Here is a 24,850-nt window from a genome sequence, read left to right as displayed (position 1 = left end):
GTGAAGAATCCTGGAAGATACCACCCTACGAAGTGGTCAAGTTAGTATCACCAGTAAAAAGTCTCGTTGATATCATGTGTTGCTGATAATACAATGAAAATGTCTCTTCATCTTGTTCTATTCTTCCTCAGAAATACATAACCTCATAAGAAAAAAAAAATTATAGTCATGAGAAAGCCTCAGAAAAACCCCAATAGAGGGACATTCTACAAAATACCTGAGGAATACTCTACAAGTATCAGTTGTGAGAAACAAGGAAAGGCTGAAAAACTGTTACAGACTAATGACTAAATGAATTGGATCTAGAAATGGGAACAAGTTAAAAAAAAAACTGGAGAAATCTAAATAAAGTCTCTAGTTAACAGTGTTGAACCAATGCTAATTTCTGGTTTCAATAAATGTAATATGCTTATGTAATATGACATTAAGGGAAGCTGAATGAAGGGTATATGAGAATTCTCTGTGCTATTTTTGCAACTGGAAAATAATAAATCTAAAGTTATTTTGAAATCAAAAGTTAAAAAATCACAAAGTATTTTAAAGTTATTGCTTCCATTGCAATAATTTTGAGATACTTTGTGATTTATTTTAACTTTTGATTTCAAAATTATTTTAGACTTATTCTTTATAGTTGTACAGCATTGTAAAGCAATTTTCCTCCAATTAAAAAAAAGAAAATAGTTATTGTTTCCAAATATTATTGCATATTCAAATAAAACATGTTAAAATTAGCTTAGTAAAATAGTGGTTAAGAATAAGAGCTTTAATTTTAACTGAATGAAACTCAGTTCTGCCTTTTACTAGCTCTGTAACTTGGGCAGTTGCTTAATTCTTCCAAGTTTCAGTTTCTTATCTGTAAAATGGGGATAATATTAGATATGGCACCCCACTCCAGTACTCTTGTCTGGAAAATCCCATGGACGGAGGAGCCTGGTAGGCTACAGCCCATGGGGTCGCTAAGAGTCGGACATGACTGAGCAACTTCACTTTCCCTTTTCCCTTTCATGCACTGGAGAAGGAAATGGCAACCCACTACAGTATTCTTGCCTGGAGAATCCCAGGGACGGCGGAGCCTGGTGGGCTGCTGTCTATGGGGTCGCACAGAGTTGGACACGACTGAAGCGACTTAGCAGCAGCAGCAGGTTTTATGAGGATTAGAGAAGATAATGCATAGAATCTAGCACATAAGAATTGCATAATAGATTTATTATTGTTATTAAAAATTATTACTACCATTGCTTAATTTATGTCTAAATAACAAAATATAAATAAATAGTATCCTCTGCACTGAGATTATTCACTTTAACCTACAAATAGGGAGAGAATACATTTTGATGATATCACAGATATTGGCAAAGAAGCCCTCAGTATGGCTAGTTTTAGTTGAGCAGACAGCAGGCTTTTATGGGAGGCAGGGGGCTGCCAGGAAAGGGTTGAAGGATCATACCTCAGATGGTAAAATTCTTAGCCAAATATGAAGAGCAAGAATGTCCCAGGAAGATATTGTGGTGGTCTTTTTTTTTTTAGTGTATTCTATTTACTTATTTTTGGCTGCACTGGGTCTTTGTTGCTGGACATGGGTTTTCTCTAGTTGCAGTGGGTGGGGGTTTCTACTTGCAGTGCACATGCTTCTCTTGTTACAGAGCACAGTCTCTAATAATAATACTGTTGTTGGTAGTTGCAGCACACAGGCTTAGCTGCTCCACAGCATGTGAAATCTTCCCAGGCCAGGAATCAAACACATGTCCCCTGCATTGGCAGACAGATTCTTATCCACTGGACCACCAAAGAAGTCCTGTGGTAGTCTTCAGTCAGTCAGTTCAGTTGCCCAGTTGTGTCTGACTCTTTGCAACCCAATGGATTGCAGCATGCCAGGTTTCCCTGTCACTCACAGGGAGTTTACCCAAACTCATGTCCATTGAGTCAGTGATGCCATCCAACCATCTCATCCTTTGTTGTCCCCTTCTCCTCCCACCGTCAATCTTTCCCAGCATCAGGGTCTTTTCCAATGAGTCAGCTCTTCGCATCAGGTGGCCAAAGTATTGGAGTTTCAGCTTCAACATCAGTTCTCCCAATGAACACTCAGGACTGGTCTTTAGAATTAACTGGTTGGATCTCCTTGCAGTCCAAGGGACTCTCAAGAGTCTTCTCCAACACCAGAGTTGAAAAGCATCAATCCTTCAGCACTCAGCTTTCTTTATAGTCCGGCTCTCATATCCATACATGACTACTGGAAAAACCATAGCCTTGACTAGATGGACTTTGGTTGGCAAAGTAATGCCTCTGCTTTTTAAAATGCTGTCTAGGTTGGTCATAACTTTCCTGCCAAGGAGTAAGCATCTTTTAATTTCGTGGCTGCAGTCACCATCCGCAGTGATTTTGGAGCCAAAAAAAATAAAGTCAGCCACTGTTTCCACTGTTTACCCATCTATTTTCCATGAAGTGATGGGACCGGATGCCTTGATCTTAGTTTTCTGAATGTTGAGCTTTAAGCCAACTTTTTCACTCTCCTCTTTCACTTTCATCAAGAGGCTCTTTAGTTCTTCTTCACTTTCTGCCATAAGGGTGATGTCATCTGCATATCTGAGGTTACTGATATTTCTCCTGGCAGTCTTGATTCCAGCTTGTGTTTCTTCCAGCCCAGCATTTCTCATGATGTACTCTGCATATAAGTTAAATAAGCAGGGTGACAATATACAGCCTTGATTTACTCCTTTTCCTATTTAGAACCAGTCTGTTGTTCCATATCCAGTTCTAACTGTTGCTTCCTGACTTGCATACAGGTTTCTCAAGAGACAGGTCAGATGGTCTGGTATTCCCATCTCTTTCAGAATTTTCCACAGTTTATTGTGATCCACACAGTCAAAGGCTTTGACATAGTCAATAGAGCAGAGGTAGATGTTTTTCTGGAACTCTCTTGCTTTTTCAATGATCCAGCGGATGTTGGCATTTTGATCTGATTCCTCTGCCTTTTCTAAAACCAGCTTGAACATCTGGAAGTTCATGGTTCACGTATTGCTGAAGCCTGGCTTACAGAATTTTGAGCATTACTTTACTAGCGTGTGAGATGAGTGCAATTGTGTGGTAGTTTGAGCATTCTTTGGCATTGCCTTTCTTTGGGATTGGAATGAAAACTGACCTTTTCCAGCCTGTGGCCACTGCTGAGTTTTCCATATTTGCTGGCATATTGAGTGCAGCACTTCCACAGCGTCATCTTTCAGGATTTGAAATAGCTCAACTGGAATTCCATCACCTCCACTGGCTTTGTTTGTAGTGGTGCTTCCTAAGGCCCTCTTGATTTCACATTCCAGGATGTCTGGTTCTAGCTGAGTGATCACACCATCGTGATTATGTGGGTGGTGAAGATCATTTTTGTACAGTTTTTCTGTGTATTCTTGCCACCTCTTCTTAACATCTACTTCTGTTAGGTCCATACCATTTCTGTCCTTTATTGTGCCCATCTTTGCATGAAATGTTCCCTTAGTATCTCTGATTTTCTTGAAGAGATCCTTGGTCTTTCCCATCTTATTGTTTTCCTCTATTTCTTTGTACTGATCACTGAGAAAGGCTTTCTTATCTCTCCTTGCTATTGTTTGGAACTCTGCATTCAAATGTGTATATCTTTCCTTTTCTCCTTTGCTTTTTGCTTCTCTTCTTTCCACAGCTATTTGTAAGGCCTCCTTAGACAGCCCATTTGCTTTTTTGCATTTCTTTTTCTTGGGGATGGTCTTGCTCCTCGTCTCCTCTATAATGTCACAAACCTCTGTCCATAGTTCATCAGGCACTCTGTCTATCAGATCTAGTCCCTTAAATCTATTTCTCACATCCACTGTATAATTGTAAGGGATTTGATTTAGGTCATACCTGAATGTTCTAGTGATTTTCCCTACTTTATTCAATTTAAGTCTGAATTTGGCAATAAGGAGTTCATGATCTTAACCACACTCAGCTCCCGGTCTTGTTTTTGCTGACTGTATAGAGAACTTCTCCATCTTTGGCTGCAAAGAATATAATCAATCTGATTCCGGTGTTGACCATCTGGTGATGTCCATGTGTAGAGTTTTCTCTTGTGTTGTTGGAAGAGGGTGTTTGCTATAACCAGTGTGTTCTCTTGGCAAAATTCTGTTAGCCTTTGCTAACAGAAAAATCGGTTAGCCCTTCATTCTGTACTTCAAGACCAAATTTGCCTGTTACTGTAGGTGTTTCTTGACTTCCTACTTTTGCATTCCAGTCCCCTATAATGAAAAGGACATCTTTTTTGGGTGTTAGTTCTAAAAGGTCTTGTAGGTCTTCTTAGAATCATTCAACTTCAGCTTCTTCAGCATTACTGGTCAGGGCATAGACTTGGATTACCGTGATATTGAATGGTTTGCCTTGGAAATGAACAGAGATCATTCTGTCATTTTTGAGATTGCATCCAAGTACTGCATTTTGGACTCATTTGTTGACTATGATGGCTACTCCATTTCTTCTAAGGGATTCCTGCCCACAGTAGTAGATATAATGGGTATCTGAGTTAAATTCACCCATTCCAGTCCATTTTAGTTCACTGATTCCTAAAATGTCAATGTTCACCCTTTCCATCTCTTGTTTGACCACTTCCAATTTGCCTTGATTCATGGACCTAACATTCCAGGTTCCTATGCATTATTGCTCTTTATAGCATTGGACTTTACTTCCATCACCAGTCACATCCACAATGGGGTGTTGTTTTTGCTTTGGCTCTGTCCCTTCATTCTTTCTGGAATTATTTCGCCGCTGATCTCCATTAGCATATTGGGCACCTACCGACTTGGGGAGTTCATCTTTCAGTGTCCTATCTTTTTGCCTTTTCATACTGTTCATGGGGTTCTCAAGGCAAGAATACTGAAGTGTTGCCATTCCTTTCTCCAGTGGACCACATTTTGTCAGAACCCTTCACCATGACCCATCCATCTTGGGTGGCCCTACACGGCATGGCTCATAGTTTCACTGAGTTAGACAAGGCTGTGGTCCATGTGATCAGATTGGTTAGTTTTCTGTGATTGTGGTTTTCGGTCTTTCTGCCTTCTGATGGAGAACGATAAGAGGCTTATGGAAGCTTACTGATAGGAGAGACTGACAGAGGGGGAAACTGGGTCTTGTTCTGATGGGCAGGAACATGCTCAGTAATCTTTAATTCAGTTTTCTCTTGATGGGTGGAGCTGTGTTCCCTCCCTCCTAGTCTTGCTATGGTGGTGGTCTTATTCATGCTGTTTTTCACTCTGACTTTCCAGACCCTGCTATCTATTCCTCTGAGAAAGCAAAAAACAAACACATAAGGGCATTCATGATCAGCCTCTTCAATGCTCTTTTCACTCTCACCCAGTGGGGGACTCACGTAGCTCTAAATAGATGTTTTCATATAGGCATAACAAGACTTCCCTCATAGCTCATTTGGTAAAGAATCTGTCTGCAATGCAGGAGTCCGGGGTTCAATTCCTGGGTTGAGAAGATCCCCTGGAGAAGAAAATGGCAACCCACGCTAGTATTCTTGCCTAGAGAATCCCATGGTCAGAGGAGCCTGGCCGGCTACAGCTACAGTCTATGGGGTTATAAGAGTCAGATACGACTGAGCAACTAAGCACAGACACAAGCAACAAGGCCATACAGTACTAACCCTGAACATTTTGATCCAAAACCAAGTTGTCATCATGATCATGATGAAGTTGGATATAGTCCCTGAAACCCTTCATGTTAGTCCCAGCTTGATAGTTCTGTGAATATTTGTGTATAAGTGAGTGGTTATTAGTGTTCACTTGGTTAAACCAATAAAACCAAAGTTATTCCTTCCATGCTTAACCTAAACCTCAGATTCCTGTTCTTTCAGTAAATATATCACACACCTTACATGTAAATAGGTTTTGCCATGGGCAAAGCTGTCTCTCAGGCAGGTTATTTAAGTTTTTATTATTATTTAAGGCTTTAAATTATTTAAGGTTACTTTTAAAAGTTTATTATTATTATTTAAGGTCTTAAATTTGAGGTCTTTTGGGTAATAAAACAGTGATTTTCTGCCTCTTTTTTCTCGAGTGCCTCCTGCTTTTCCTCACCTTTCTTTTCTCCTGGGAATAAGGTCTTTTGCTGCCTGGAACTACCCTATCTCCAAAGCTTCATAATTTTAGTATAGCATTGGGCTTCCCAGGTGTTGCTAGTGGTAGGGAATCCACTTGCCAATGCAGGAGACTCAAGAAACATGGATTTGATCCCTGGGTTGGGAAGATTTCTGAAGTAGGAAATGGCAACCCACTCCAATATTCTTACCTAGACAATTCCATGGACAGAAGAGCCTGGTGGGCTACATCCATGGGGCTGCAAAGAGTCGAACTCGACTTAGAAACTGAGCATGCACATAATCTTTCGTATTGCTCCTACTGGCTTGGCACATAGTATGTGTGTGATTGAGATCCACAATTTCCTCTGTTGGCTGAGCAATTAGTATTTTGATAGAAAGATGGAAAAGATACATGCAAGTGGGTCAAAACAGGGTAATAAGTGAGCTGCTGAAAATTCTGGATCAAAGGTAGGTTCAGAAGATGACAAGTAATGAAGAAAAGGAAAATAGAGGCAAAAAATTGAAAAAAACCCCAAAAAACCTCCTTAATTCTCCTCATGTGAGCTCAGATAGTGAGGAGCCATGGTGATACTAGCATTTGCACAGCCCTTTCTAAGGAGTTTTCATAACTATCTCATCTGATACTCAGAGCAAGCAGTGAGGTGGGAAAGAAGGATTCCCCAAAGGGCCAAGGTCAAACCAGGTTTTAACTTTCCAAACCCAGAGTTGTTTCTCTTTCCCTGCCAACGTCTAGAGGCTCATCTACATGGGAATGGACTCTAGAGGGAAGGGCTTATTTTTTAAAAAATCATTTACACTGAAAAGAGCAGAGGAAGCTGACTTTACCTTGTGACTCAGAACTAGAAAGCACTGCTCTGCACACTCATCAGGACATCTCTGCTATGAGGATGCATAGATGCATCGTTCCTTCAGTCTCTGGCTTGGGTAGGGTGTGCTGGGACAAGCTCTACACCTTTGCTGCACTGATGTCCTATGCCCTTCCCTACTCCATCACCCAGGAGAGATTCCACTATCTGCCTTTGTCAGGGGGACCCTTACCAGCCCAGTACATGTGGTATAACCAATTCACCATTTATTATTAAAATTCTTTGATGTTCTTCTTTTAGTAAAAATTTTAATTGGACTATAGTTAGTTTACAATGAAGTCTTTGTTTCTGCTGTATAGCGAAGAGAGTCGGTTATACATATATTCACTCTTCTCGAGATTCTTTAGGTCATTGTATAGGTCATTACAGGGTATTGAGCAGAGCCTCCTGTGCTATACAGTGGGTCCTTATTAGTAATTTATTTTATGTATAGTAGTGTGAATTTTAAAATGTTGATTCTATCTCTAACCTACATAAAAGTTTCAACAAATCAATTTTTTTCTGAAACATTTGAGAGTAAGTTGTTGATAGGATGCCCCTATCATACTTTAAAACTAGATTTTACTCCTAACAAATGAAGATATTCCCCCGTATAACCACCACAACCATCAAAATCAGGAAATATTGACATATGCTGTTAATACCATCCTATCTTATCCTTTCACTGAAGTTTCAGTCAGTATCCCAGTGATGTCTTTATAAGGAAAGGATCCAGTTCAGAACTACACACTGTGTTTAGTTGTGTCCCTTTAGTTTGCCTCTATCTTTGGTCTTCTCTTCTTGACTTTCAGGATCTTGGTACTTTGAGGGATTACAGAATTGTTTTTTTTTTTTGGAGAGTGTCCAGTTTGATTTTTCTCTGATGTCTCACCACGATTGAGTTCAGGCTATTGACAGGCATAGCATAGAAGTGATGCTGCATTCTTCTCATTGCATCTTGTCAAAGAGCATGTAACTGATTTGTCACATTACTAATGATGCTAATTTGATCATTTCATTAAGGTGATATCCCCCAAGCTTGTTCAGTTGCTAAGTCATGTCTGACTCTTTGTGACTCCATTGACTGTAGCATGCCAGGCTTTTCTCTCCTCCACTATCTCCCAGAGATTGCTTGAATTCATGTCCATTGAGTTGGTGATGCTATCTAACCACCTTATCCTCTGCTGCCCCCTTCTCTTTTTGCCTTCAATCTTTCCCATCATCAGGATCTTTTCCAATGAGTCGGCTCTTCGCATCAGGTGGTGAAAGTATTGGAGCTTCAGCAACACTCCTTCCAATGAAAATTGGTTGATTTTCTTTAGGATTGACTGGTTTGATCTCCTTGAAATCCAGGGGACTCTCAAGAGTTCTCTCCAGCACTACAGTTTGGAAAGCATCAATTCTTTGGTGTTCGGCCTTCTATATGGTCCAACTCTCACATCCATACATAACTATTGGAAAAACCATATCATTCCTTACTAAAAGGGACCAGAACTCCTTAGAGAAATGACTGATTCCATAGCTGGGGTAGGATTGTTGATATTTCTCCTGGAAATCTTGATTCCAGCTTTTGATTAATCCAGTCCAGCATTTTGCATGATGTACTCTGCATATAACTTAAATAAGCAGGCTGACAACATACAGCTTTGACATACCCCTTTCCCAATTTGGAACCAGTATGTTGTTGTTCCATGTCCAGTTCTAACTGTTGCTTATTGACCCACGTACAGGTTTCTCAGGAGATAGATAAGGTGGTCTGATAGTTCCATCTCTTGAATAATTTTTCACAGTTTGTTGTGATCCACAGAGTCAACGGCTTTAGTGTAGTCAATGAAGCAGAAGTGGATGTTTTTCTGGAATTCCCTTGTTTTCTCCATGATCCGATGAATGTTGGTAATTTGATCTCTGGTTCTTCTGCCTCATCAAAACCCAGCTTGTACATCTGGAAGTTCTCAGTTCACATACTGCTGAAGTTTAGCCTGAAGTATTTTGAGGATAATCTTGCTAGCATGTGAAATGAGCACAATTGTGTGATAGTTGCAACATTCTTTGGCATTGCCTTTCTTTGGGATTGGAATGAAAACTGACCTTTTCCAGTCCTGTGGCCACTGCTGAGTTTTCCAAATTTGCTGACATATTGAGAGCAGAACTTAAACAGCATCATCTTTTAAGATTTTAATAGCTCAGCTAGCATGAAGAATATATATATCTTTTTCAGGAGTAAACATATATACACACACACACACATATATACAGAGCCTAGTGAGGAATGTATGTATATGTGTTTGTGTGTTTGTATGTGCATACCCATTTTTATCTATATTTATCTGTGTGTGCATATGTTTACACACACGTACATGAAAGCCCAAATGGCCCGTACCTTCACTTACAGCCCAACACCACATGGTTCATTCTAGTTTTCTTCCTTCCCATATTTATAACTCTTTTCCAACAATGAGAAAGAATATACTTCTTATTTGATCAACTTCCTTGTTTGTAACTAATCTCTTATTGTCATTGTCTTAATCCTGTTATGAGCCCCTGTCTAACATCACCTGAGTTCAGATATCCTGGGCTGATTACATCTTCAGGCTGAAGCTCCATGGTGCCTCATGGGCTATAATGTTCCCAACAGGATTCCTCTCCTCATTTTGCTCAGGTTATATTTACACGAGGTGCCCCCTTCATCTCCCTTGGATGCAGACACTTGTGCAGGGCACCTACGTGGATACTCTCATCTACCTACTTAGACTCTTACACCCATACCAAGCTGCCCTCCTGTATAGACATCCTCTTTATCTGCCTCTTGAGCTCTAGCACCTCCACCCTATGCTCCTTTCTTTGTTGACCTTCTCTGTATCTTTCTGGGCTTCTGACACATCATGACCTTCCTGCCAGCCCCCTGCCAGGACAAATACTTTGTACTCTTTTCACTCTCACTGGACAATTTTGGAAGCCTGACTAATTTCACTTAGGCTCTCAAACCTATGCCAGGTCACCCTTCTTCGCAGATACCCTCCTCACCCTTCTCGGGCTATGGCTTTTATGCAGACATCATCCATCACTCACAGGCTCCCACACCTTAGATCAAGATGTTCCCTCTCCTCTCCCACATTTCAGTGTCTGTCTTGCTCAGCCCTACCTATTGCCTTCGAACTGTACAGCTCAGAAGGGGCAGGGAAAGGGGATGAGAACAATTTCTGAGATTTTTCTTTTCCTTCTTTTGGCTTGTTTATTTTATGCATTTGTCTTTTTACTTTATTTTTAATTGAAGGATGGTTACTTTACAATGTTGTGTTAGTTTCTGCTATACAACAACAAGAATCAGCCATAGGTATACATATATCCCCTCCCTCTGGAACCTCCCTGCCACTCCGCCCCCCATCCCACCCCTCTAGGTCATCACAGAACACATGGCTAAGCTCCCTGCCTTATACAGCAACTTCCCACTAGCTATCCATTTTACACATGGTAACACTGTTTCTTATTTCAAGATTCCTGGACTCCACATAGAAAAGCAACTGAACATAAAGTAAATTTAGTACCAAGATTTTTAAATAATTGGGAAGGGAAGTAGAATTGAGTTAAAGCCTAAAATAAAATGACCTTTGAAAATCTTTAATAAGAGATTTCAAGTTTACAGGATTTTGTAAGAAGGGCAAGTCCCAATTAATTTCTCCAACTCCTTTTGATATGTTGGCACCTATGCTCTGCCTGTCAAAATAGTTTACATTTCCAAAATTAGTTTAGGCTCCATGTTCAGAAAAACCTCCTTTATAATTTCTGGCTCTTGGGAGGTGGGAAGGGGGTTCAGGATGGGGAACACATGTACACCCATGGCTGATTCATGTCAATATATGGCAAAAACCACTACAATATTGTAAAGTAATTAGCCTCCAATTAAAATAAATTAATTAATTAAAATAAAAAAAAATAAGTTCTGGCTCTTGCACCTCGTCAAGTTGACTACTCAAAACAAGAATTCTGAATCATTTGATTATAAATGACCTTTGAATATAAAATGCCCTTTGTTACTTTCCAATTGTTTTCCACCATCATTATGGCAGAAAGCGAAGAACTAAAGAGCCTCTCGATGAAAGTGAAAGAGGAGAGTGAAAAAGTTGGCTTAAAGCTCAACATTCAGAAAACTAAGATAATGGCATCTGGTCCCATCACTTCATGGGAAATAGATGGGCAAACAGTAGATGACTTTATTTTGGGGGGTTCCAAAATCACTGCAGATGGTGATTGCAGCCAGGAAATTAAAAGACACTTACTCCTTGGAAGGAAAGTTATGACCAACCTAGATAGCATATTGAAAAGCAGAGACATTACTTTGCCAACAAAGGTCCATCTAGTCAAGGCTATGGTTTTTCCAGTAGTCATGTATGGATGTGAGAGTTGGACGGTGAAGAAAGCTGAGTGCCGAAGAATTGATGCTTTTGAACTGTGGTGTTGGAAAAGACTCTTGAGAGTCCCTTGGACTGCAAGGAGATCCAACCAGTCCATCCTAGAGGAGATCAGTCCTGGGTGTTCATTGGAACGACTGATGTTGAAGCTGAAACTCCAATACTTTGGCCACCTCATGCGAAGAGTTGACTCTTTGGAAAAGACCCTGATGCTGGGAAGGACTGGGGGCCGGAGGAGAAGGGGACGACAGAGGATGAGATGGCTGTATGGTATCACCAACTCGATGGACATGGGTTTGGGTAGACTCTGGGAGTTGGTGATGGACAGGGAGGCCTGGCGTGCTGTGATTCATGGGGTTGCAAAGAGTTGGACACAACTGAGCGACTGAACTGAGCTGAACTGAATAACAGACTGCTCCACAAGTTTGTGAAGATTTTTTGTAGCCCCTCCTCCACCCAGAGTCTAACAGAAGGTTAAGCTCACTAAGCTAGATTTGATGTAACTGATACTTCAGAGACAAAAAAAAAAAAAAAAACCACACCCAGAGTCAGAAAGGGGACTTCCCTTGATATCACTCTTTCTCTGTCTCCCCTTAACCACCCTGACCTCATACCTACCCCCAGCCTCCTGCTGCATCTAGATTCGTTTGTGTTGTTATTGTCTGAGGCATAGGAGAGGGAGAAGCCGTTTATTTACTGAAGGTATTGCTTGCTGAGTAATACTTGGAGAAATACATGGGTTTCTGACACAGTCACCCAGGACCAGCAGCTTCTACCACAGTTGATGTGTTCATCTTTGGTCAACGATACAAGAACACATTGGAATTTCCCTGCGTTGCTGAGAGGAATGGAAGAAGCTGAGGACAGGATGAGAGGAGAGAAGCACATTCTTAGGGGTGCAAACTCCAGGCTGTTCTGATAACCAGAGATGCCAGCTTTGTTTTCCCTATTGTCTGTATTAACAGAGAAATTATTAGCTGTGATTGCCTCAAATAGGGGGCAGGAGACATGAGAGATGTGGGTTCAATCTCTGGATCAGGAAGATACCCTGGCGGAGGGCATAACAATCCACTCCAGTATTCTTGCTTGGAGAATCCCATGGACAGAGGAACCTGAAGGGCTGCAGTCCAGAGGGTGGCAAAGAGTTGGGCATAACTGTAGCAACTTAGCATGCATGCACACCTCAAATCGGAATTTGTCTTTTCTAATATTACTGACTACCTTGACCTCATTGAGAGTCCGGAGGCTTTGTTAGAAATAACTTTGAATAATCCCTTGGATACCCCATTTCTTTTAAAATCAGTAAAGGGAATGTATATTCAATCTACTTGAACAGATACTGCCTTCTCAGAAAGCATGGGCTTCTTCGTAGAATATTATTATTACTTTCACATATTATGTTCGTTCTTATATATTAAATTATTAATATACCTGTTTCTTAATTAGCAGTTATGATATTTAGGATTTTTTTTCTGTGAATGGATAAATGATATTTGTGTTTTTCAGAGTTTTTAAAACCACTTTATTGAGGTATGATTGATGTACAAAAAGCTATACATAGTCAATTGTGCAATTGCTGAATTTTGAGATAAGTATACAGCAATGAAACCACCACCTCAGCCAGTGCCATGAATGTATCCCTTACTTCTATAAGTTTATTGCCATCCACGCTCTTTTATTTGTGATAAAAACTCAACCTAAGTTCTATCTACTTAGCAAAATTTTAAGGATATGGTATTGTTTACTATAGGCACCATGCTGTACAGTAGGTCTCTAGGATTTATGTTGCATAACTGAAACTTTGTACCGTTTGACTCATCCTCCCCATTCTCCCTTCCCTTTACCCCTTGGCAACTCTCTGCTTCTATCAGTTTGACTATTTTTTTTTTAATTTTTATTTTTTAGTTTGACTATTTTAGATCCCTCATAAAGGTGAGATCATTAATAACTATTTGTTGTTCTGTGTCTGGTTTATTTCACTTATTATGCTATCTCCCAGATTCATCCATGCTATTCCAGATGGCAGGGTTTCCTTCAATTTTAAAGGCTGAATAATATTCCACTGTACGTATATGCCATAATTTTCCTTATCCATTTATTCATTGATGACTACTTAAATTGCTTTCATATCTTTGCTATTTTGAATTATGATGTAATGAACATGAGAATACAGATATCTCTTCAAGATCCTGGTTTCAATTTCTTTGGATATACACTCAGAAACGAGATTGCTGCATCTCATGGAAGTTCTATTTTTAATTTACTGAGGAACTTCCATACTGTTTTCCATGATAGCTTCATCAATTTACAATCCCACTAACAGTGTACAAGAGTTCCCTTTTCTCCACATTCTCAACAACACTTGTTATCTTTTGTTTTTTGACAATAACCATTGTTAACAGTTGTAAGATAATGTCTCACTGTGGTTTTGATTTTCATTTGTCTGATAATTAGTGATTCTGAGCACCTTTTCATCTACCTATTGCCCAACTGTATGTCTTCTTTGAAGAAAGGTTTATTTGAGTCATTTGGCCATTTTTTAACCAGTTTTTTTTCTTTCAGTTGTAAGAATTTCTTATATATTTTGGGTACTAACCTTTTATCAGATACATGGTTTGCAAATATTTTCTCTTGTTCTATAATTTGCCTTTTCATGTTGTCAATTGCTTATTTTGCTGTGCAGTTTTTTAGTTTGATGCTACTCCTCTTGTCCTTTTTTGTTGCCTACATCCAGGATTTTATTTCTGAAGTTGCAGGAATAAGAAGAACACAGATTTTAGGCATAATTTTGGATTACTGGCTTCAAAATTTAAACTTATTTTTTAAATAAGATGAAACTGTACTGTTGAATATATGTGATTTACCCAGTGTGTGTTGATTATCAACCATGTGCAAGTCGCTGCCTTGGAGTTAAGAATAGAAAAGGATAAGCAGAGAGAAAAGAGACAAATTCTCCATCTCTGGGAACATTATAACTCAATGGGAGGAAATTAAATACATAAATAACAAAAAGATATTTTGTATTGAGTGAGTTAATTCTCCTGAAACTAATTCTTTCTGAGAAAAACTTTCCAAATGAGACAAATTTGTGAATTCTCTTTTAATAGATCAAAGTCTGAAAGCATGAGAAAGTAAGAATTCGGGGAAAGATGAGCAGTAGACTGGGGCTGTAGTAAATGATCCCTAGGCAATATATGTGGGAAATAATTCTGGAGAAGCAGTTTGGAGTTAGATTATGAAGTCTTAGTTTCTACATTAAGGAACTTACAGTTTATTCTCACAATGGTATGGGAGAGGCTTCTAGGAAAGTGAGTGACATGAATTGAATTGCAGTGTGGGGACTGAGCATTGGAGTGAATGGGAGTTTGTATCATAAAGTAAATCACCCATTTGTTTATTCCACAAACACTTGTTAAGTACCCAGTGGTTGCTGGTGATACTGAATCTGATAAGACATGATTTCTGTGATTGAGAAGCTTCTGGCCTAATGACAGATATAGTGCCAAGTAATCAATTTTATGGGGCTTCACAGTTGGCACTAGTGGTAAAGAACCTGCCTGGCAATGCAGGAGATGTAAGAGCCTCGGTACAGTCCATAGGGTCACAAAGAGTTGAACATGATGAAGTGATTTACCACACATGCGCAATCAGTGCTTTGATAGTGGTAGCATAGGATAGATCTAAATGAGACTGGTAAGTAGAGGTAATGATAAAAGAAAGCTATATGAGTCAATGACACAAGTTTGCAAGGATAGGTCCACATTAGCTAGACTTGTATTAGAGGTGTGTGTATGGATATGTGTGACAGTGGTGGTGAGGGGTGTGTGGAAATTGGTACTTCATTTAGAGAGGCTTTCATATACAAATTTGTGGACATGTGACACATTTTCAGAAGGGATATGTACCAAATTATTTCATGTGAATGAACTGAACTATCTATAGTGGGTATTGTGGGAAATGAGCCTAGAGAAGGCAGAAACTAAATTATGGAAGATTTTGGTTGGTCCATGAAGATTTTTTTTTTTTTACTTTAATACTGTTGGTTTGGTCAAAAAGTTCATTCAGGTTTTCCATACCATCTTACAGAAAAACACAAATGGACTCTTTGGCCTATCCAATAAATGCAATGGGAATCTATGAAATTTAACTAGGAAATGGCGTAATCATATTTGGACTTGAGAAAGATCACATGTAGTTATTTGTAACTAGATGCTAGCCAAATTAGAGGTAAGAAGTCTAGTTGAGCAAGTGTTGTAGTTGCCCAGGTGAAGAGTAATGAGACTCTGAATTAAGCCAAAATGGGGTGAAATTGATGGATTGAAGACATTTAAGACAGTAAAAGCTATGGAGTCAAAAGAGAGGTTGGGTTTGTAAGGCTGAGTGAGAGGGAGGGTTCTAGTAGGATGCTTAGTGTTTGGCTGTGATCACGTAGAAAAGCAGGATATCATGTATTGAAATAGAAAATATTGGAGAATAAAGATGAGAGGGTTTGGGGAGAAAACTGCTAAAGTTAGGATTGGACATGTTGAGTTTTAAGGAGCTTATGGGCCATAGTTCTGTAGCCATTAGCAGAGCCCTGAGCAGCCCTGGTATTTAAGAGTGGGAAAGAGGGAACTATGAAGGAGAAGAAGGAGGGAAATCAAAAGCATGGTGTCCTAGAAATGAAGAGGACAGAGTTTCACAGATGTGTCAGTGAGCAGCAATATCAGATATCATGAGAGCAAAAAAGGAAAGAGCAGCAACAAGCGTGGAGCTTGTTGGAGACACTAGAAGTGTGGTGGAGATAGGAGCTAGAGTGCTATGAGTTGAGAAATGATGAGATCTGTAAATTAAAGGAAGAGGAAGCAGCAAGCCCCATCCCCTTTCTCTTTTAAAAGAAGCATGGATTCTTAGAACGAATCATTGCCATTGATTTGGCATTGGTGGGTGATGTTTAAGTATGTATATGTTGATGGAGCTGTACAGTTGCTGTGCCCATTACAGCCTCCCTAACCTGACGTTTGCTCTCTTCTCTGATCTTCAAATGCAGTGCAGCCAGGTGAGGACAGCTAGAAGGATGAGACCCAGTCGCCAGAATGGACTAGGTGCTTGCTGAGGACAGTGAAAGTAATGTTTTGTGGCAGATAGAACAAAGAACATGAAATGGGCAAACATCTGGTTTACATCAAGGAGCAGCTTAAGAACGGGTAGACAGAGGAGTCCTAAAACCAGAAACATTGGCAGACAAGACCCAGTGTACCCAAAACATTTCAAAGTTCTTGAGATTAAATGCTAGTTCACGTCTGAGTAATAGAAAACCTGTAGGCCGTGGCTTCAGAACCACAGCATCATTCTTATGTAGGAATTCTGGGAAAAGCCCCAGGGGTTATCTCTTTGGGTTAGATGGAGCTGCCTGCTTGCAGACATGCAAATAATAATAAATATGTTTGATCTTTACCCTTTTACGAAATTATAAGCTTCTAGATGCCAGGAAATCTGGGAGAGTGGGGTTTGTTTTTTCAAAAATAATCATCATCATGTTTTGATAATTGAAGATACAGGCTTATTGGAAAAAAGAAATGTTTAATTACCGAAATGTGTAGAAAGTGAAAGTTTCCCATAATCAACCACCCACCCCCATAACCACTGTTAATCGGTATATCTATGCAATTACCTGGGTTTTTTTTTTTACAAAAATGGATAATACTGTATATGTTTTGTGACTTTGTGATTTCAGTGATGAGTGCCTTTTCCATCAGTACCCAGAGACAACTTTCAGGCTTCATCTTCCTTAACAAACCAACAGAAACAAAACTTGTATTCCGTAGTGTACAGATTCATGAAATTATTTTAACAAATTCCTGTCAATAGACATGTGGGTTGTTTCTGGTCTTTCACTATTTCAGACAGACTATAGTAAGTGTTCTTGTGTATGGATCTGCGTAAGCATTTCTATTGGATATATGTCTATTTCTAAATTTGTATTTATAAAAATTATGTATATTTTTCCAAACTGCCCTGGAATAGCTGTTAAAGAAGTTGCAAACAGTATCTGTAGCAGGGGTTCTCATCTTGGATTACGTGAACTATGGATATGATCAGAGTGTCTGAACTATAATGGGAAAAAAATTAGCATCTTCATTTTCTCTAACCTCTGAAATTTAGCTTTCAATTGCTAGTAATAACAACAAACCAGTAGTTTTAGCAATAGTTGTGATTTTCTCACTAATAGAAATCACACATATTTTCATTGTTGCTGCCAGTATCTTGAAATGTTATTTGTTTTTCACTATTTTAAAATTAAGGTGGTTTTAATTCCTGACAGTGTATCTTATTATTTAATGTGTTTAAAAAGTAGATATATTTCAATATCACAGGTTTTTAAATATTGATAAATATTTCAATATACTTGCTTCCTTTGTAATATTGTGTAGTTTATGTTTTTACGAGCATTTTTATGACAAATGGTCCACAGTCTTCCCCATACTGTCAGAAACTGTGGTGCAAGAAGTGGCGCAAATTCCTAAGACTTAGAGGCACAGTATATGACGTGAGAATTATAATAGAATTAATAAGAAACACTTATGGTACTATGACAAGGCAGATGCTATTCTAAGTACATTACTTATATTAACTCATTTAATCTTTACAACAACCCAGTTAGGGAAGTAATCTATTTTCATTTACAGGCAAAGAAAATAAAGCACAGGGAGGTGAATTTGCCCAGGGTCACACCACAAACCAGTTGTGTAGGCAGGCTGTGACCTCAGCAGTGCACTTCAGGGTCTGTGTACTTACCTCCTTGGATAAGCCAGATTTCAGAGAAAAGTATCTGTATGTGTAAAATGGTTTGTTTGAAGTCTTCACCTGGTCACCCTGACTTCACACCCTGACCTGAAAAATATGATTCGATATGTGCATCTTTACCTACTGTGTTGATGGAAACATGCGGGCAGGATCCATAAAGGAACTAACAGAGAGCACAGACTCCTGCTTCTGAATATAGTTAATATCTTCTTACCTATGATGATTCTCATTCACTCACAAACTCATTTATTCCACAAATATCTTGTATCAGGTACTTTCCCTGGCACTGGGGATGTAGAACAGCATCAGAAAAGTACAGTTCCTACCTTTCTAGATCTTATACTGTGGTACGGAAATTGAGACAAAAACAAATCCATGGGAACAAACAAAATGAACAAGGTCATTTAATAAGAGATAAGTGCTATGAAGATGATAAAACAGGATAATGGGATAGAGAGACACAGACAAGGGTGGGAGATGCAACTTCAGCTGAGTGGTCAAGGAGGGGTCTACTTCAGGGTGGCATTTGGGCTGAGACAACAGAGATTTAGAGGACCCAAGCTCTCTGAGGACCTAAGGGACAGTGACCACACCATGGTCAGAACGTATGAAGGAGATTGCTGAGACAGGGTCGGGTCATGGGAGAGGAGTGGGTGGTGAGCATGGGCCACCTTTTGGGGAAGATGTCTGCTCTGACTAACTGGTAAAGAAAGACACTTTGAACCTTCCCCTCTCATACTCTCTCAGCAAGAATTTCTCAGCATCAGAGCCAGCACTTAAAAATCTCTGGTGTTAGGAATGCTCTTGAGGGAGGATCAAGTCAGATCTCTCCTTCACTAGCTCTCTGCCTGAACCCTTTTACACTTGACACTTTTCACCAGCACGCGTTGTCTTTACGTTTTCAAGTTGCTCTTCGCTCCCCCAGGGACTGAGGGAGAAAATATCGGGAAGGAAAGAGGTTTTGCCAGTTACAGAATACTGACAACACACTGTCTCCCCAAATAGGCAGACTCATCTCCAGAAAAGTGAGTCTGTCCACAGTTGCGAGTTTCAGTTCTGTTTTGTTGTCTCACCACTGACCAATTTTCTGCCAATAGAGGGTGAACTGACTTTAGTGGGAGTAGTTACTTCTATTGTGAATCTAAGAAAATCAAAGTAAGAAGTATAGGAATAAAAGAGATTTCAGTGTAGCACAGAGGAGATCAATAAAACCAGGGTAGCAGAGATGTGGGCTTACACTCATAAAATCATTAGCTTCCGTTCAGCTTTGTGGAAAATCTGCAGGTGCTAAGGGAGGAGATGCTGAGCAACTTCTCAAGGGAACACACACTCCTGTGGGGGTTCACACTGTTCCCAGGAACGCCCTAATGAGCTGGCCTTGGAGGCATATGCTGTCTGTGGTTTTGAAAAGCATCAAGGCAATTTTTAAAAGAGAAGGGAGTTTCACCCCGAGTTTTAACTTAAGCTGGGCTAACAGTAAAATATTTTCTGCCTTTCTAAAGCAAAGTCAGATTCCTTCCTCCTCCCACACAGATTTTTCAAACTGTCATCCAATCTTCTTCAATGTCTTAGAGCAAGGAGGGGGAAGACAGGGCAGAATGACTCAAATAATTAAATAGACCCTACCAAGCAGGAAAATAAGAGGCCATAGGATAGAAACCAAGAATCCTAGAGAAGCTCCCATTATATACAATCAACCCATTTCAGAATTTTACATATTTTTTAAAAATCTTTAATTGGAGGATAATTGCTTTATAATATTGTGTTGGTTTCTGCTGTGCAACAACATCAATCAGCTGTAAGTATACATATATCGCCTCCCTCTTGAACCTCCCACCCCTCTGGGACAACACAGAGCACCTGGCTGAGCTGCCTGTGCTATACAGCGACTTCCCACTAGCTACCTATTTTACACATAATAATGCATATATTTCAATTCTACTCTTTTAGTTCATCCCACTCTCGCCTTCCCATGCTGGGTCCATGAGTTCATTCTCTATGTCTGTGTCTCTATTCCTGCCCTGCAAATAAGTTCATCAGTACCATTTTCTAGATTTCATATATATGCATTAATATTTACATGTTTTTAAAGTCCTTTCTAGCTAAGCAGAAAGATCACACTTAGTCTGCTTTCCATTTATTTTTGTGTGTCAGTCACTCCTCAATGATTGTAAACCAGTCTTGATCTCCTTAGAAAAGGTTTAATATATATATATACATGTGAGTGTGTGTATGTGTGTGTCTGTGTGCTATGTGCATGCTAAGTTGCTTCAGTCGTTTCTGACTCTTTGTGACCACATGAACTGCAGCCTGCCAGGCTCATCTGTCCATGGAATTCTCCAACCAAGAATACTGGAGTGGGTTGCCATGCCCTCCTCCAGGGGCTATATATATATATATATATATATATATATATACATATGTATATACACATATATACATATATATACATATGTATATACATATATATGTGTGTATACATATGTATATATATATATATATGTATATATATATATAAAATTAAATCCAAGACCATTGTGTCAGTGATACTGAGCATGATGCTCTTCCATTGATGAAGATCAAGAAAAAGATTTGAATATAGGCATTGAGACCACTAGACACAGTTCCCAGGCTTTGAGTTAAGTACTCAGTAGCAGCAGTACTGTGTCTGTCTTCCTGGTAGTAGCATGTCAATGTCCCAGTGATATTTTGATTTTATTTTGCACCACATTATTTTTTTCAGGAAATGGATGTGTACATATGACATCAATAATGCAAAAATAAAAGATATTCCACCTTCCTGAACTTTAAGTTTAATTAATCAGCATATGGCTCAGTATGCTGAGCCCAGATGCTAAAGATTCTTCAGGTCATAGGTCAGGAGCATTTCTTTCAGAGTGTTTGTTCTTGGCATGATGCCCTGTCTAGCGGCCTGATTAGATTCTCCTGCACTTCATTTTCTCCCTAGCTGGCTTCTTCCTAACCCCACCTCCTTTGTTTTGTACTCATTTCTCTAAAGTTGGCAGGAAAGACTCTTAGTCTTCTATGTATTATATTTGTTGTGGCAAAAAATGTTTACCATCCTAAATTCCTTCCAATTTTTCCTACTGTATTTCAGGAAGAACTATTACGAAGTCAGTGGCATTGGATACATTTCTGTTGACCTAGACAACAACTACTTTCCCAAGAGAGTCATCAAATATGAATTTTCCGGACTAAACTAAGGTCCTGTGCAAAAACCACACAATCATTTCATCCCATGACAGTGTTAAGTAGATAATTTATCCAGTAAACAGCCCATATACCATTCTTGAACTGACCCAAGTTTAACCTTTTGAAGTAGTCTATGAAAAATATAAAAATTGAAGTGATCACTGATGAAACTCCAAATATTCAAAGACAGAGAAGTAAGATTTTAATTTTATTGAAGTATAGTTGGTTTACAAAGCTGTGTTAATTTCTGCTGTACAACAGTGACTCAGTTATACACATATATATTCTTTTCCATTATGATTTATCATGTAATATTCAATTGACTTCCCTTCCATGCAATAGGACTTTGTTGCTCATCCTGTATATAATAGCTTGCAATTCCTAATGCCAAATTCCCAGTCCTTCCCCCTCACACACCCCTCCATATTGGCAACCATAATTCTATTCTCTTGTGGCAACCACAAGTCTGTCTGTGAGTCTGTTTCATAGATATGTTCATTTATGTTGTATTTTAGATTCCACATATAAACGGTATCATATGATATTGTCTTCCTCTGTTTGACTTCCTTTGCTTAGTATGATAATCTCTTGGTCCATCTATGTTGCTGTAAATGACATTGTTTCTTTATTCTTTATGGCTGAGTAAAGTAATATTCCCTTTTCTCCACATCCTGGAGAGAAAAGATTTTAAAATGTACTCATGCGCCATAGAAAGAGAGCATTCAAACATACAAGAGAATGCCATTTTAAAAGTAAGAGCTGGTTAGAAAAGAAGCAATCAGTGAGTCTGTGTTAAAATAATGAAATTTAAAGTAGCAAATCTAAGATGGTCTAAGGGTCATACAGCATGACAAGAAAATTGAGCTGCTGAGTGAGTTTCACCTGTTTACTTGAAAACATGGAGAAAATAGGGCAGCCAGTCTGGACAGTTGCTAACCAAAAGCCATAAAATGAAAGGGTTGGAAAATATCTTGGAGATATTTATACCAATCTTCTTATTTTATTGATGAGGCAATGGAGGTCTGGGAGCTTGAATGGCTTACTCAAATTACACAGGAACATTATGACAGACCCTAAATAAGAATCTGGTCCCTTGGCTCCAGCCCAAATTTCTTGTTGCATAGGCCCCTGCCTCCCTGCTTGTCCTTTTCTTCCTTAGTTTGGCATTGGTATTTTTACCCCACGGTAAACTCTTCTCCCACTCTCCTTCCTTAGGTTGAGTGGCCCAGAAATAACTTCAGAAGCTTAATTCCATCTGACTTTCTCTGAGCCTGGTTTCTATATAAGGGCAGCTTTCTGGTACTGAAGGCATTTAAAAGAATAATGAAGTTAGAAGAATGAGGTCCAAATCCAATTCCTATGTTGCAGGAATGATTTCCACTCGAAACATAATTCTGAAACTATGAAATAAGCATACTCCTACATGCTTCAGTGTCTAGGATCAAATAAGAACTGAATAATTCCTAAAATAAAAATGATAATGGAATAAAAAAATTGCCCAGGACTTCTGAATAACTAACAATCTCACATTTTCTTATCATGCCCAGTTAATATAAGGCATTTGGTAACTGACATAATTTAAGAAAAAAGTAAATAACAATATAGAAATGTAAATAAATAAATGAAGTTCATCATAGACAATGAATAAATAAATGAAAATATCATCTAACCTGAAACTCGAAGGTACTCTTCTAAAAACATTTTAACCCTGAATGAAATTTGCACTTTAAATCAAAATAAATTATTTGACATCTGAATAGATGCTTTGATGATTATTTTTAAGCATTTATGTGGCTATCCACTATAGTACCCATCAGAATATCTGGTATACCACATGCTCAGCATATATTTGGTGAATTTATGTAAATTAAAGTCAAACTCAAAAGAGCTTAGCAGAAACTACTCAGTTGTAGGTCCTTGGATACTAACTTTAGTTCTTAGAGGTGGCAGTGAAAATAAATGTATAGAATGGATTTTACAAATATACTTGAAACTAATTAAATTAGCATTGATTTTTATGAACTCATACTTGAGATCAAGGATTTCCCAGGTGATGCAGTAGTAAAGAATCCACCTGCTGACACAGGAGATGCAAGAGACCCAGGCTTGATCCCTGGGTTGAGAAGATCACTTGGAGTAGGAAATGGCAACCCACTTCAGTATTCTTGCCTGGGAAATTCCATGGACAGAGGAGCCTAGTGGGCTATAGTCCGTGGCATCAAAGAGTCAGACGTGACTGAACAACTGAGCACATACATACTCTTAAGATCAATTTAATGATTTATGTTTTCATTTCTTATTTGTTGACATCTTTATAAAAATATAATTCATATATCAAAAAATTCACTCATTTAAAATGTACAATTCTTTTGGTAGAATCAGAGAGTTGTGCAATCATCACAATCTAGATGTATTTTTCTCTCTCCCAAAAGAGATCTTTTTCCTTTCAGTAGTCACTCCCCATCCCTTGATCTGAGCCTAGGCAAGCACAAGTCAATGTCTCTATAGATACGCCTGGTATATTACATTGATTGATTTTCTACATTAAACCAACCTTGAATTTATGAATTATCCCAAGAAGATAATTCTCATGTGATTACGAAACATGATCCTTTTAAAATATTGTTGGATTAAGTTTGCTAGTACTTTCTGAGGATTTTTTGCATCTGTATTTCTGAGGATACTGGCCTGTAGTTTTTCTGCAGGGGGTGTTTTTGTTTTTATGATGATGTTTTTTTCTGGTTTAAGGTTTAGGTAATATTTGTCTCATGGAGTAAGTTGGGAGGTGTTCCCTCCAATTATGTTTTCTGGAAGAATTGGTAATAATTCTTCTTTTCACGTGGTAAAATTTATTGGTGAAACTGCAAACTCCTGGGGTTTTCCTTATGAGAAGTTTTTAAATTACTAATTCAATCTTATTAGTAAGTTAAAAATTATAGGTGTATTCAAAGTAGGTATAACAAGAAAGTTTTGAGATCTTTATTATGTATTCAAAATAGACATTTACAGCTCTAATTTTCCCACTGAGCCTTTCTTTAACTGCCTTCCATAAGTTTCAGTATGCAATGTTTCTGTTTAAATCATTAAACTATTTTCTCATCTTATCTGTTACTATTTTTGACTTATTTATTCAAAAGGTTTAATTATTTTTACATATTTGTGAATTGCCCAACTTCCCTTTGTTATCAATTTCTAATTTAATTTTTGTCTGAGAATATACTTTGTATAATTTCAGTCCTTTTAAATTTATTGATATCTGTTTTATGGTCTATACTGGAGAATGTTCCATATGTACTAGAGAAGAATGTGTATTCTGCTATCTTTGGGTGGAGTGTTTTACAGATGTCTGTTAGTGCTATTTGTTTTATAGTCTTGTTCAAGTCTTATTCTGCTATTGACCTTCTGCTTAGGGATATCCATTATTTAAACTGAGTCTTAAACTCTTCAGCTGTTATTGAATTATCTGTTTCTCCCATCAATTCTTTCAGATTTGTTTCATGTAT

The sequence above is a fragment of the Giraffa tippelskirchi genome, chromosome 5 (genome assembly GCF_054371585.1).
Source record: "Giraffa tippelskirchi isolate mGirTip1 chromosome 5, T2T-mGirTip1v1.2.pri, whole genome shotgun sequence".
Taxonomy (NCBI): domain Eukaryota; kingdom Metazoa; phylum Chordata; class Mammalia; order Artiodactyla; family Giraffidae; genus Giraffa; species Giraffa tippelskirchi.
The sequence above is the reverse complement of the archived record's forward strand: the minus strand, read 5'-3'. Positions refer to the sequence as shown.